This window comes from Thermobia domestica, chromosome 8 (assembly GCF_964235325.1).
Source record: "Thermobia domestica chromosome 8, izTheDome1.hap1.1, whole genome shotgun sequence".
Taxonomy (NCBI): domain Eukaryota; kingdom Metazoa; phylum Arthropoda; class Insecta; order Zygentoma; family Lepismatidae; genus Thermobia; species Thermobia domestica.
In genome coordinates, this window is record NC_137461.1 from 74,706,448 (window position 1) to 74,721,315 (window position 14,868).

General features: G+C 36.5%; 1 pseudogene; it reads right to left on the reverse strand.

Annotated features, from left to right (window-relative positions):
* Positions 1-7,812: 7,812 nt before the first annotated feature.
* Positions 7,813-13,899, reverse strand: LOC145692166 (farnesoate epoxidase pseudogene; annotated as a pseudogene).
* Positions 13,900-14,868: the final 969 nt, after the last annotated feature.

Below are 14,868 nucleotides of genomic sequence, written 5' to 3' on the forward strand. Positions count from 1 at the left end.
AAATATCTGCAAACCTTCATAAATTTGGCCATCCTTGCCCTTAATAGATGAAATCAACTTTCGTTTGCCTTTGTGTCGTTCTTTTCGAATTTGTACAATGCTAGCCTGTTCCGTGTCATCAGCCGGGGCAATTTCGCTGCGAACAAAAAACCACGCATTAATTGTTTATGCAATGGCAATAGATGGACTTTGATTTCTTGCATTTGAGGCCTGACCTGGCGAGCTCGCAATTGTTCTTGCATGCATTCCTCGAGTAGGCGCGAGTAATAGTTGTATTGAGTATTATATGCTTGTTTCCTTTGGATACAATATTGCTTACTTATGGATCGTAGGTTTAACTCGCTTGTCCCAAAAATACATAAGTTTGCCCTGATAGCGTGATATTAATGGATACAAGATCCTCCACTCCTCTCGAATTAAATCGTAATATTCAGGGTCCATAAGTATAGAAGTGTTAAAATACCAAAGAGGGCTACTTCTCAAAAATGTTGATACTGGTAGGGTCATTCTCATAATAAGAGCATAGTGATCGCTAAAACAGACAGGTTCGAGGGTAACGTCTCGTACTTGTGCACTAGTGAGCGACTTACGAAAAATCGGTCCAAGCGACTGGATGATTTTGACGTATAAAATGGGTCAGTGGGTCGAAAGTGATGCCACACATCAATTAAATTATATGTGTCTACTATTCCCTGGAGTTCAGGAGAGAAGTTAAAGTTTGGAGTCTGGTCAATAGGTTGTAAAACGGAATTATAATCTTCACCTAATATGCATGGGTTGGTACCATTAAATAAAGCCTGTGCAAGATCAGTATTGAAGAAATCCTTTCTCTCTCGCTTTTTGTGAGACCCAGATGGCAGGTAAATATTCATAATTTGATGCGTTCAAGCATTCCAAACGGAGATTCGTTCATTTGGGTGATCATTAACGGTCTTAAACTCTAGATCATTACGATAGATGATAGCTGTACCTAGCTCATTCTCCGTAAAACGAGAATAGCATGTATGATGTGAAAGGTAACCATACTCTTGAAGGGCTACTTCTTGAGCGAACAACACATCAATATCTGCTTTGTAGATAAAGTCTCTTAATGCATCTTGTTTAACAGGTGGTGTAAATCCATTTAAGTTAATGGTGGCAAAACTAAAACTATACATAAAGATAAACATAAACAAAAATAGAGTGAAGCGAAATGTTAAACACTGCATAAATGGCTGAAATATCTACCACAATATAACAATGAAGATAATTATAAGTCGTCCCCAACGGGGGTACCAGCTTTCAACTTTTTCAAATTGGTCCGGGTTCAGGCACCTGGAACTTGGGTAACATCGGAAGTACGGCCTCCTGTAGAAGTTTTTGAAACTAAACTAACATTTGTCTTTAGATTGGAAAGTATACGTTTTCCGTATAAAGTGGCACTGAGATCAGATTTACTAGCAGAGTCACTGGTAAGGGGTAGTACATTCCTGTCAAGGATGATGTTTGAGTCTGCTACCAAGTGCACGTCAGATTGATTATCATGGTCCATGGGAGCACTCGGAACAACTTTTAAATCCTGAACTGACGGTTGGTCACCTACCTGAGCAAGTTGTCCTTCCTGGATAATTTCCTGGACCTTGAGATCAGAATTAGTTGAGCGTACTGCAGTAGGTTCCAAAGGAGCAAGAACTTCCGGGTCAGTAGAACGAACTCCTTCCATAGGGGGTCGGGGCGAATGTCAGGATCCAGGAATGTTCAACTGCTGGAACATCATGACTTGAAGCACCAGGGCGAGCAGAAGTAAGCAGAGGAAATTCCGTGTAATTATCAGTATGCAAAGCATCTTTTTCGTGTGGAAGATTATGAGGTATACGGAGCGGTGGCGGTTGGAATCTTCTAACTTGCGGATTAACTTTGAATTTCGGAAATTTTTTGCGGGGCCACTCTTGAACAAAATGGTCCTGAGAATTGCACAAAGGCACAAGTTTGGATTTGTCCTGAGTAACTACAAAATAGCCTTAAACCACACACTGTAATAAATGAAGGAATATTTTGTTTAACCTTCATTTTAATTAATTTACATCCAGTACGGGCGACATACACATGGTTCGTAGAATAGTGTTCGTCTATGATTGACTGTTTTTCACCATAATGAGAAAAAAACTTGAGTTAACTGTTGGTTACTAAGTTCCATGGGGCACAAAGATACTTTAACCACTGTAAAGCTGTTGTCAGCAAGATCAACAGGAAGTAAATGCTCTTTGTCACTATCGCTGTATTTGACTTCACCATTAATTAAAGGAGAATTCGTTCACACAGCACCTTGTTGACTAGTTTAATATACAGTTGTTTCCTTATGTAGTCCAGTTCTACACTATGGATTTGATCAATTGTTAATTTGAATGTGTTTCGTATCTATTCATTGATAAAAATTGAAGTAGGCTTTTGACTTACTTGACCAAAATTGATACGTAAGGTATTCTCACGCAAACAACTCATGTTGAATTTTCGTCGAAACACGACCACAAAAATAACTTCAAAAAGAAAAAAATATATATGAAGATCCAAAACACTAACACAAACTGAAATATCTCACTGAGAATTAACACATTACACAAACTAATTTCGCAACTTGTCGTGTGTTATACAACGGTACTAGGGTACAGTGGTTAGAGATAATATGTCATGTAAATGAAAGATTGGAAATTGGATTTTACATTTTATTACAAAATAGGTGGTGATGAAACGATGAATGAATGAGATGAAAGATCCGGAGTTCTAAAAGATAACAATTTAAATTTTTAACTAAACCGCTCTACACATTGACCTGAAGGATCTCGGGTTATGACCGGGTGTCTCGTTAGCTGAAGGCTAACCAAATTGAGCCAAATGAATTAAAACATGCCAATGCAAAACTATGTGTAGGGATATAATATTAGCTTCCTTTTTCCTCAAATGAACTTCTTTGAGAAACAAATCAAAATATGGTTTTGCTTACTCACGTATCTCTCGGCTGGATGCTGTCCAATGAACTGGGCTAACTGTTGACGCTGTTGTTATTGGAACTCATACGAAGCACTATGCACTTGTATTCGGTTGTTGAGGTGCTTGGTTCAAACCTGCCGGGACACTTTTCCTCTTCTTCTTTCCTTGTCGCGTCGCCTCGTAGACTCGCTGGACCTCGCTACTCGGCTTGGAAACTTCTGGTCCTGGGTTCGAACTTGGCTGGCGGCTGTCCTCGTCGTCAACCTCGGCGGAGCTGGAATGGGTCTGTGAAGTCCACCCTGGAGGCCGTCTCAGGCAGAGACGTTTCTGGACACTTGGACGTAGGCCGGATCAGCTACTTGAGCCTCTGGTGCTAGATGCTACATCACCGAAATATTGGCGCCGGGTCCTTTCTTTCGGTGCACAGAGCGACGGCGTTCACACTCTATTCACTCTTGTTGAATTGGACAAGTAAACTTTTGAAATTTGAGCTTATATATGGATAAGCATCCTAGTTTACTCATATGGGTTTCTATTTTAAGTCGGTGAAAGTGTGTTACTGTGACATCAGTGTCCCTATTTCGGGAATAACAGTCTATTCTGGAATCGCAAAGGATGCTCACAGTTCCAAACAAGAAATGTTAATTTCTTAACAATAAAATGTGTTTTTTTTAAACAAAATTATAATTTTGCCCATTCTGGCTGCATGTTGGCTACAGTTACAACACAAACGGTCAGCGAGCGACAGACGATGTTACTAGCATGAAGTCTCACGAACGTATGACCAGCAGAAAAAGCAGGGGTAGTGTCGTCGTCTCCAGATCTGTTCCGGTCATACCGAGGACACAAATGTGGCTGCTTCTAGGTCACGAAATTCGTAACCAGTTTCCCCACTGCTTCCCAATACTAGTATAATAATACGGTTTGATCCAACTCCAAAGATAAGAATTGACTGTGGTAAAATACTTTTTTTCTAAAAGAAGGAGTTCGAGTCTCAGCAGGGGCTCATGTATTTCGGATCCCATGTTAAGCTATAAGTCCATGTCTTATAACTCCTTGCCGCTGAATTGGACGCTAAAATCAAGTCAACTACTACAACTAATAACAGACATTCTAGAAATAACTCTGCAGACCATTTTTTTATAATAAGCTTTTATTTCGTACCAAACAGAACAAACATTACATTAGGTATAATAACAAGCATTCTGTGAAATCTTCCGAAGTATTCAAGCACTTTAAAAAATTATGTAGGAACTTTTACCAAAAATAGGTTCTAGCAAGCAAAGTAGGCTATTTTTGGCATTCTTCAATTTGATCAGTTGTTACATTTGCTAATGAAACGTTGATGTTGCATGTTCTGCCTGTAATATATGTCAAGGAAACAATTTCTTTTGACCAAAAATCCGGCATTAGGTACGTTAGTTTATATAAAAAAAAACCAGAAAACAGAAGCTGATTTAGCTCCCTCTATTTATCGCTAGTTAAGTCAGTTTGTAACAAAATATTATAACCATTGGACGTCAAACTTTTGTTGCGTTCTTGAAGTTCTTAACACATTTTAGATTCTATCGAGCGTCAAATTCATGGTGTATATTTCAAGGTGAAGTTTCTCTATCTATTCAAGAAACTTGTATTTCAACATATAAGGGCAAATATTTTTGCTAACTTCAAACACCCTGCATTTCATTGCAGTTTATTTTATTATAAACGATTGCTTAATTCTGTCATATTACCTTCGACATTTTCAAGTGAAAATGTATCATTTTTCATTTCTTTGTATAACGAAATAGCTGATAGCGACATTTTGCTCTAAGCTCTCTGTTATGTTGAGAACTAAAGGTGAGTATTTTATATCTAAACGTAAAATAAAATTAGTTATATTTAGTTCCAGACATAAAGATGATGGAAGCCAATGTGCTGACCGACCACACACAAAACAACTGAAATCAATCTCCTTGACCATAGGTAATTATGTACTACAATTGAAGAGAATTCAATTTATTTTTGAGATGTAAGCTTATTCATAGTTTTTGTTAATAGTCAAATCTAGAACAGTTATACGCTTGTAAAATTCTACTTTATCTTGTTCGCTTGACAATAAATAAATACATAAATACTTGCAGAATATCAAATCGCACCTTAAACTGTAACCATATATTTCCTTTTACTGGAGTTCCATCTGATCAATGAAAAAATAAAAATAAAAAAGATGCAGGACGAAGATTCGAACGCGGGTCGCGGAACTAGAAATTCTGCATGGATCCAATTTTTTTAAAAAAAGTTCACTGACTCACCGAACGTGTCTCAGTAACTTACTTGAACTACTTACTACTTAATTTTACTTGCTTTACTAGAATTTTTTCCAATCACCTAGAACGACAGGGACACGAACGCAGAAACATCGAGGACAGTTAAAATCACAAAGGCTCTCCTACCGGGAATCGAACCCGGGACCTCAAATGCATGGATTCAAATGAATAAGCGTATGCCGAAGATGCACGCTACATCGCGACCTAGAGTTCGACGGCAAGAGTTAATTAGTGGTCGCGATGATGAACAACTGAGTTTGTTTTTACATCGATGTTCAGCGAAAGCATCGCTGTGGCTCGTGTTCTCGTTGGCTGTCCATTAAGCGCTGCATGGAATAAAGTCTTCATTTGTTTAGAATTTCGTCTGCAGTGGATTGTGTGTGTCTACGCTCGAGAGCTTTTGCTGCACTACTATATTTAATTATGAAAGACATATTAATAGAACTAATGAGGAATGATTCAGAAATATGGAATAAGAAACACAAACAACATCATAATAGGCACGTTTTAAATAGAGAATAGAAGAAAATAGCAACTGAAATGGGAATGTCAGATAAGTTACTTATTTGAGAATTACACCGTAGCTCATTATTATATAAGACAGTGGCAGTCACAGGGAGGGGGCTCTCGTGCTGAAGTCCGTAAATTGTAGAAGTTTTAAAGAAAAAAATAAGTTACTGTTAATCATATATATGCTTAAAGACTACCTCCCCCTCAATTTCGATATTAATAAAAAGAGTTTCTTCTAAATTCGTTATTGATATAAGGTAAAGAAATACCTGCAAAGGCAGGCACGAATCCATACGAAGGAAACGTCGAATAATAGAATTTCAGTGCCGAAAGTTCATTTGCTGCAGTTAATACCCTCTTCACCTCGAAACCTCAAGATATACCTGATTTATTTGTTTATTAAATGTTAGTGGGAAACGATTTCTCGTCTGAGTGCTGAAAGAGGGTGTTTCTTCACAGAAAATTGAATAAAATGTAAAAATCTTTGATTTAGAATATTGATGGAGATGAACAAGAGATGAGACGCAAATATTTCTGCAGGGGCGGTGCCTCAGTGCTAAAGCTTTCAGCTACGGTGCTTGGGGTGCCAAATTCGATCTTAGCTCGCGCCGTGTGGTCTTTGTGGTGGACAAACACCGTACTCGTGGGTTTTATCGGGGTTCTCCCGTTACCTCCCACTTTCTTCATTCCACCATTTCATTCGTTACTCATCATCACCGTCTTTTTTAGCCTAACCGTTATAAGCGTGGGACGTAAAACTTAAATATGTTTCATTTCATTTTTTAAAATATTTTTGCGCAAGAGACGAGACTTTGGCATTTCTCATATCTCGTCTCGCATCCATACATATTTATAAATTGTTTGTTCCTTTCGATTTCAAAATGTGTTTTCGCAGTGATTTCTATGCACTGACGGAATAATTTCATATGCGTCACAGCAATGTTTCTCCTTAAATTGAGAACTTAACAGCGAGGGTGCAAGCTTCTCGCTATGTATGCCCTTCATCCATCGCGACCTAGACATCGAGGTAGCAACCGCGACTTAAACCTAGACCTCGATCGCGATGTATCTTCGGCATGTCCCTACCCTAAGGGCCAAAAAATATTATCTCGCGGAAAACATGCATTTACTTATGAGACAGACAATACAGGTGTGTCAGAGTGATTCACACACACTCTTAGGTCTACACGCTTGCGCAGGTAGTAAGAATTGAATTTTGATTCTTCTCCGGTCGCCTGTACAGATTGCTACGCCTGTGCTGTTTGCACTGCAGCTGCTGGCACAAACGCTCCGGTTTACCTGTACAGGTAAACCTCACCGGTATACCGGAACGTGTGTGTCGGGCATAAGAATAATTTGATATTAGCATCCTAGTCCATAAATATCAGCATCGTCCCTGTTATACTGAAGTTTTGTACGATCGTGATATATTCATGCCAAGAACAGAAGCTACTATTAACTAATAAAAGCAGAACTTGAATAAAAGCCTTGTTAATTTCGATATGGCCTACAAAGGTTTCTCCAACCCGTAGAAGAGATCTGAGACTTAAGAAATTCGAAATGTTCATTAAAATACAATTGAAAGGTAGCAAACATTTATGTAATTTATGCTCGTTGGATTGGATTTGAGTTTAGAATCCCTTTCAGTCTCATGGCTATAAAACATGATGACCTACAACTTAACGTTGATCTGAACCACACGAGCTCCTATCCGGAATTGCCATATACTTTTATGTCTCTCCACAATGTTTAATAAAACTGTCTGCGTTTTTGATTAAAATTATTCTACCTTATTGTGTGAAACCCTACAGTGCTAGTTATATGTAAATTCTAAATTCTCTATATAAGCCCTTCTCCCATACAAGTTTCAAATATTCTTGAACTGTAGTATATCAGATGAAAATATATTGTTTAAAAACTTTCTCAAAATTTCCAAAACGCTACTCAAGGTTTGATTTTATCTAATGCCTATTTGATCACTACGGGAGTATGTGTGCTTGATATATTCACTTAAACAGTGTGTATATCATTTTAATCTATTCTCAATTACAACGCGAAATGGTATAGGCTTAGAGGCAAATCCTTCTATGAGCTCTGTTGATGGTGGAGGTTCATTTGATGGAATACGGAAGGTGAATTTCTGTAGCATCATTGTTGTAAACAAAAAGAGAATCATCTTTGCTATATTTTCACCAAAACATCGTCTTCGACCTGGAAAAAAAATACAGAAATTGACTTTTAACTCCCATTATAATATTATTGCTTGGAACTAATTCTTTATTAAACCTGCGGAGTTCTTGTGTGCTTTTATAACAAATTAATATCATATGCAAGCAAGGACTCATGTGTTGCTTGTTCAACACAATTTGTTTATGTATAATTGCAGTAACATCTAAGCTAATAATGTCGTTAACACTATAGGGTGAGAAATCCTGGTAGGAAGGAGGGGCTTCCTCAATTAATATTTTTGGAATAAAATTCCACTCTTTGATCAGTTACTGTGCGATGGGGTAAATAAAGAGACAACATTGTCAGCCGTAATTACCAAATTATTCTACTTTATGTGTAATTAACTTGTATTTTATTTTCCATAAGTAGGAGTTTTGCTTTGTGTATAATTACATAAACACTAATTGTTTGCTGAGCAAAACTATATATTTTCATTAAAAATTTAATTTTTGATTAAAATATATGGTATTGCTCAGCAAACAATTGGTGTGTATATAATTATATTTCATGTGTAACCATGAGATGATATAGTGGTATGGCGAGACGCAGAAAACAACTACATAACTATACTAAAATAGTTTTGAATGTTAAAATATGTTAGTTCTTATGTCGAAGCAAAACATATGCGGGCGATAAGCATTATTTTCTCGTGGTCTTCCTTTTTTGTTTTTTAGACACTAATGATTTAACACCCTGAAGGACATTGTAAATAGTGCAGTATCGGTTTATTTTTAATTTAGGCTGTGACCAGAAACATTGCAATTCAACGAAAATCGAGATGAGATGATAAATTTCATGATTCTCAGGAACAATACCAGTTCAACCAAAACTTTGATCTCAAAAACTTTTTGCTGTTTTACACGATTTCTAATAGGAAAACCATAAATTGCTAAAGTAATTTGTATCGTGAACACAATGGACGATAATTTATCAATAGGGCCTATTAAAGTGACGGAAGTAATTACACATTATTCTTCAATTATAAATACAGTTTAAATGTAGATCCTGTAATTTTTAATACATTAAGATCGTATTCGTATATCCTGTAAAGCAGAAACATTTCCACTAATAATGACACAATATTCATAGCAATGGAATGAATGCTCTTAACAATGATCCTAATACTAATAGTTTTCCTTATCTGATAAATTGACTTTGAAATTTTATTTTATATTTCCGAAATTTGCACCGAATTTTCAAATCTACTTGATTCTGCTGGTATGCTATCCAATGTGGATCTACATTCCAAGAAATGCCGTTTTAAGTTAAAACTATAATATACCCATTAATAGCGTGAATCTAAATACATCAGCATTAATAATTTGTATTCTACTACATGAAATGTTTCTGCTTCATACTTTACCTACGGTTCTTTATTGATTCGTAGTTGCAATGTTAAGGCATTGAAACTCTTATTCTCATTAAAATGTTGTTACGATTTCCATACACTGACCTGCGTCGAGGTTATATTTTAAACAAGTAAGGAAACTTATATATCAATATAACTTTTAGTAAGGTTCTACCTGCTTGACACTAAAGAAATGTTATATAGAGTTATTAATTAATGTCTACAAGTGTAGCGAAACCATAATTACACAACTTTTGTATGCAAAATTAGAGTCTATTTCTCTGATCTTAATTTTGTGTTTGGCATAACCTTTTCTGAATCACAGCGGAAAAGATACAAGCTACCCTACCCTACTTTACTCGTAATGACCTGTCTAGCCACTTTAAGGTAGTTGTGTTTAAACCTACGTTTGAGCAGAGCACTTAGGCATATCAATATTTTTCAATATTTGCAGCATAATTATGGTAAAATAATAACATTAATAGATAAATTTAATTTATTCTTTGTTGTAACTCTAAAAAAACTGTATAGTTATAAGTCAGTCGTGAAGTGCCGGAATATCTTACCTCCTCCATACGGAAAAATATGTTCTGTATTAATAATTTGCCCATCTTTCAGAAATCTGTCTGGATTAAATTCATCCGGATTAACCCACGTTTCTTTGTCCCTATGGGCAGATAGTAAACTGAGCCAGATAGGTGTACCCTGAAATAGGAGATTCATTAAGAAAAAAATAAAAAAAAACAATTGTGTAACGGAAAGAACTTGAAAATGCCATAAATTATTTAGAATATAAAATGGAACGAATAAAAAAATAACGGTATTCACGTGTGAGTTAATTGTACAATACCAAAATTTGGTTAATAAACTCATACACTGAGAACGATCCGTTATCCGGACAGCGATATATTGTGCCAATATACGGTATACTTGTTTGCTACGTAAATCAGTACAGAGCATACGTTAACCATATCCTACATATGTACTGCCCTTAGGTGATACATCATGCCGTTACAGGATGTCTGACATCTGACAGTCTTCCGGATATTACATACGTATACGTATGTTACATCCATCAGCTATATGTTACATACATCTATCTGTATGTGAGATACTGACTACCTATATACAGTTTTTTCGTTTGTACGGAAAATACGCTTATTTGGAACACTTATACTGAAAGCATGTATAAAATATACTTTTCAGGTATACTTTTGCTATACGTTAAGTAAAAAAAAAATTACAGGATGTACTCATGTAACCTATGTATTTACGTACGTCACATACCATTTTTTTCTCAATGTAAACATTAAAATTGCAACATTTGAAAAGAAAAGAGTTAGAAACGATAAATTATGTGGATAGATACCTGAGCAACTCTGAACCACTTATAACCCTCAAAGACGTTCCATGTATGTTCGAGAGTCTTAACAAAATACGCACAAATCCATATCTCAGAAAGGAACAATCGACGTAATTTATTCGACATTGCAGGACTATGTTGTTCTGTCGTACCTCAAGCTATGCACTGTTAAAAATAATTTCTTAAATTTGAGAAACAGCTTCTTATCTGTGCACCGAGACAATATTTTCTTAGAAATGAGATTTTGGCAATTCTCATTCATAACGAAAGTAACAGTATATTTTCTCTTTTCGCTTTATACAACCTCATCTACTTTTCTTCATTTCTCATTAGACAGTTTCAAACTCTTCTTTCTAAGAAAAGATAATCTTGGTGCACAGATAAGGAATAATTTCTCAGATTTAAGAAAGTATTTTTAACAGTGTGTGGTTTTGAGATGTTGATAAGTTTCACCTGACGTTTCTCCAGTGATTTTCGTTTATAAATCGTTGTACAATCACCTAATAATAAAGCACCCGTTGTTTCTAGGTTCTATGTCGCATAATAAACACGGCTAATAGATAAATATTCATTCCCCAACATACTATTATTATTATTGGCATCTCTTAAATGTTGTTTGAGATTTGAGTACTTTTGATGCACTACAAGAATGTAACAAAATCTCAGAGACGGTACATTCCTTTAAGTGGGTTCAATTAAGACTTATCTTGTTAATATTTTGGTTTAAGTTGGTAAGTGCAGTAAAATAATTATAATTAAAGTATGTATTTAACAAACGTTTGTTGAGAGACGTATAACCAATCAAGTGCATATATCACCGTTATGTCTGCCATTGCCTGACAATTTGCAATGTTTCAAAGTTACACTATTTCGTTGATTGAACTTTAGATAAGTTGCAGGCGTCTATTAATCATTTCCATTTGAACAATGGTATGGTATTAACCCTTTTAGGATTTTTGGTAACTTTTGTTACAATGGCATAGTATTGTCTTTGATCGCTTATTTAGGCTCTATAATAGGTATTTAAGCCGGTTTTTTTCCTATTGGTCAAGTAAAGGTTGGATCAAAGAACGCCCCACATGCGTTTTGGAACCGGATGGTCAGCTGGACGGAGGGGCCTGACTTTTTTTTATTTTTTCTTAAGGGAAATTTCAAAAAAAAATTCACCCCTTTATTTTTCAAGATATCAGATTTAAACGTTATATACGAATTATGTGCACCTTTGGGTATTTTTAAAAGTTTTTCAGATCCCTACATGAATCCGGGGCCGGGCGCGGCGAACGCAAGTGTTCTCGTAGGTGATTTGCTCAGAAAAATTGGCAGTTTTCCCGATTTTTCCGGTTCAGGTGTATGATACTGACATATGAGTGGTACCGTTGGAGAGGGCACGTTATACTGAAGAAAGTGGCGTTTGAACCATGACTCTAGTCAAATAGGTCAGATAATAATGACGCAGTATATATTTGAAGTATTTTATATGTATGAAAAACTTGCTCACTTTCAGACTTTCAAAAATTTCTCCCGACCTCAGTTTTCAAAACGCAAGATTGAAATTTTGCACAGGTATTACGTACATAACAACATATTTTCTTTAGAGAAACGCAGATCCTTACGTGAACCCAATCCCGGGCCAGAGAGGCGCAAAATTTCGAAAAAAAATATTTCGAAAAATCTCCCGTGGAACGTATGCTTTATCTTTTAAAAAAAGGTATGAACCATGATCCTACGATAAATAGTAATGAAGCAGTAGCAGTTTGGGTGAAGGTCTAAAGTGTACCTCAAAAAGTGGAAATCTTGAAAGGGTTAAAATGTTAGAAAATATACTGTATCCTCCGTGGCTAAGTGGATAGTCTACGCGCCTTTGGCGTGGAAGACTCAGGATCCGTTACCGGCAGGAGCTTAGGTGGTTCGGATTCCACGTTAATCAATAGACCCCGTCTCATATAGCCTCGCTGCTGAAAGGGACGTTAAACTCAAAATCGTCATCATCATCAAAATATACTGTAACATGAAGTGGAATAAAACGATACGGTTAGACGGTTATATCTTAAATGGTTATAGATAAATTCTTACCAGGAAACGCTAGGAAGTAAATCTAGAAAACCGTTCCCAAAACAGTTCACGAGACATATTAAAATGTTACATCATAACTCTAGATTCTACTAAACCATGTTACTGTAATAAGTATATTGAATCTGTGGTATTGTGTGATGATGTCTTTAAAATAATTCAAGTTTTAAATTTGAAACATAGAACATGATGAACTTGTAAGTTATAATTAATTCTTTGTACATGTTTTAATGCGTTCTAAATTTCTGTGTATCAGTGGCTTATCTAGAAGGTAAAAATTGGGGGACACCCAAAACGCTGACTATGATAAATACAGGGTGCGGAAAAAGTCCCGGAAAGGTCCAATATCTCGTGAAATATACAGTTCAGCAAAACAAAAATAACACTTGTTAAATTGTTTTGAAAAAGCTATCCAATGATACCAAACCCAACCCCCTATCCCCACTCTCTTTGGGGGTACGAGGAATAACTTCAAAATTTTAAATGGAAATTCACATTTTTTTATTGCACATTTGGATTCTCCAGGAGATATGACAGTGATTTGACCCAAAATTGAAAACAGTGCCTTCACGGATGGCACTTGAATCGACACACACAAAAATGGGGGCTGCAAAATATTATGAAAATGTAGCCTCTCACTATCGTGCTCTGTGGCCATACGGTTAGCGTACTGATCTGAGGAATCAGAAGTCATGGGATCGATTCCCGCTCAGGGTAGCTTATTTGACGTGGATTTTTATACCTCAATAATGAATTCATACATTTTAAGTTCGATCAAAAATAATGCATTTGTCCATATTTATTAATTTGCAAGAAAAGAGTGGCGACAAAAATGGTTTATTTGGTTGTAAATAACCCTATGAACTCTAACCCTAATAACCCTATTACTAACAACTACTCCATAAAGAAAGCTTGCAAAGCATTTATCGAAATTTGTATTCTATGTAACTTCAATAAAGTACTAATTGAAATTAAAACGTATAGAATTTATTTGGGGAAATAAGAGAACAAATACTCGAGTGGGGATTGAACTCAGAACCTCTGACTCTACAACCGAACACGCTTACCGTGCGACCACAGAAGCCAGGACTGATAATTAGCATTTTCTTAACGTTTTGCTGCACCGTCTTTTTTTTGCGTGTCGATTCAATCGCCCTCTGCGAAGACCCTGTTTTCAATTTTGGGTCAAATCACTGTTACTTTTTCTGGAGAATCCAAAGCTGTAATAAGAAATAGGGGTTCCCATTTAAAATTTTAATGTTACTCCGCATACCCCGAAGGGGTGGAGATAGGGGGTTGCGTTTGGTATTATTGGATAGTTTTTTATTCATAGTTGAAAAAGTAATTGTAATATTTATTTATAGTTGATCTCGGGTGAAAGCGATATCGTGACAATGCTAATTTTCATCTCCTATCAGGTTAGCTGAAAGGAAATACGGAAATAAATTAGAGAATAGAGAGGGCCCCTTAGCAAGAAAGCTCGCCCCCTTGAGTGATGCACCAACCTATATCTACGTGCACCTCCTACATGCAGTTAGAGATCTAAAGCAGCATGTCGTTTGTGGTGTCGCGCCGCGGTTTTTATCCTAAGACATTTACCGGGCAGTGTGTATTAGAGAAAGAAAGAAGAGTAAAATAGAAGATAGGAAAGCGCGTGAAGATTTTTCACCTCACCATTGGCTTGGGTAGTAGGAGGGAAAAACCTGGGAAACACATGGAGTCCAGGAAAACCCCCTTTATCGGTCATGCACATGCTCAAGTTATTTACATGGTAAACCACACTAAGAAGGGGTGGAAAAACCCATGTAAAATTATTATTTTACTGTCTGTATTTAATCTAACTTAAAAGCTGGGTGTGTTTTAATCTAACTTGTTAGTTGTCTGTAATTTGGTGGGCAAGTTTGGTTAGTGGGTCTTTGTGTTATTTTTAAGCATGCAACTTGGTCCTTGGCCTCGCCTGGTCGTCATCGGTTTTCGGTGGTTGCAACTTATCCATGTCCCTCTCTTCCCTCTGTCGGTTAGGATTTGGCGCTGCTTCCCCCGTTTTGTCTGCTTCTGGTGGCTATCTGAGG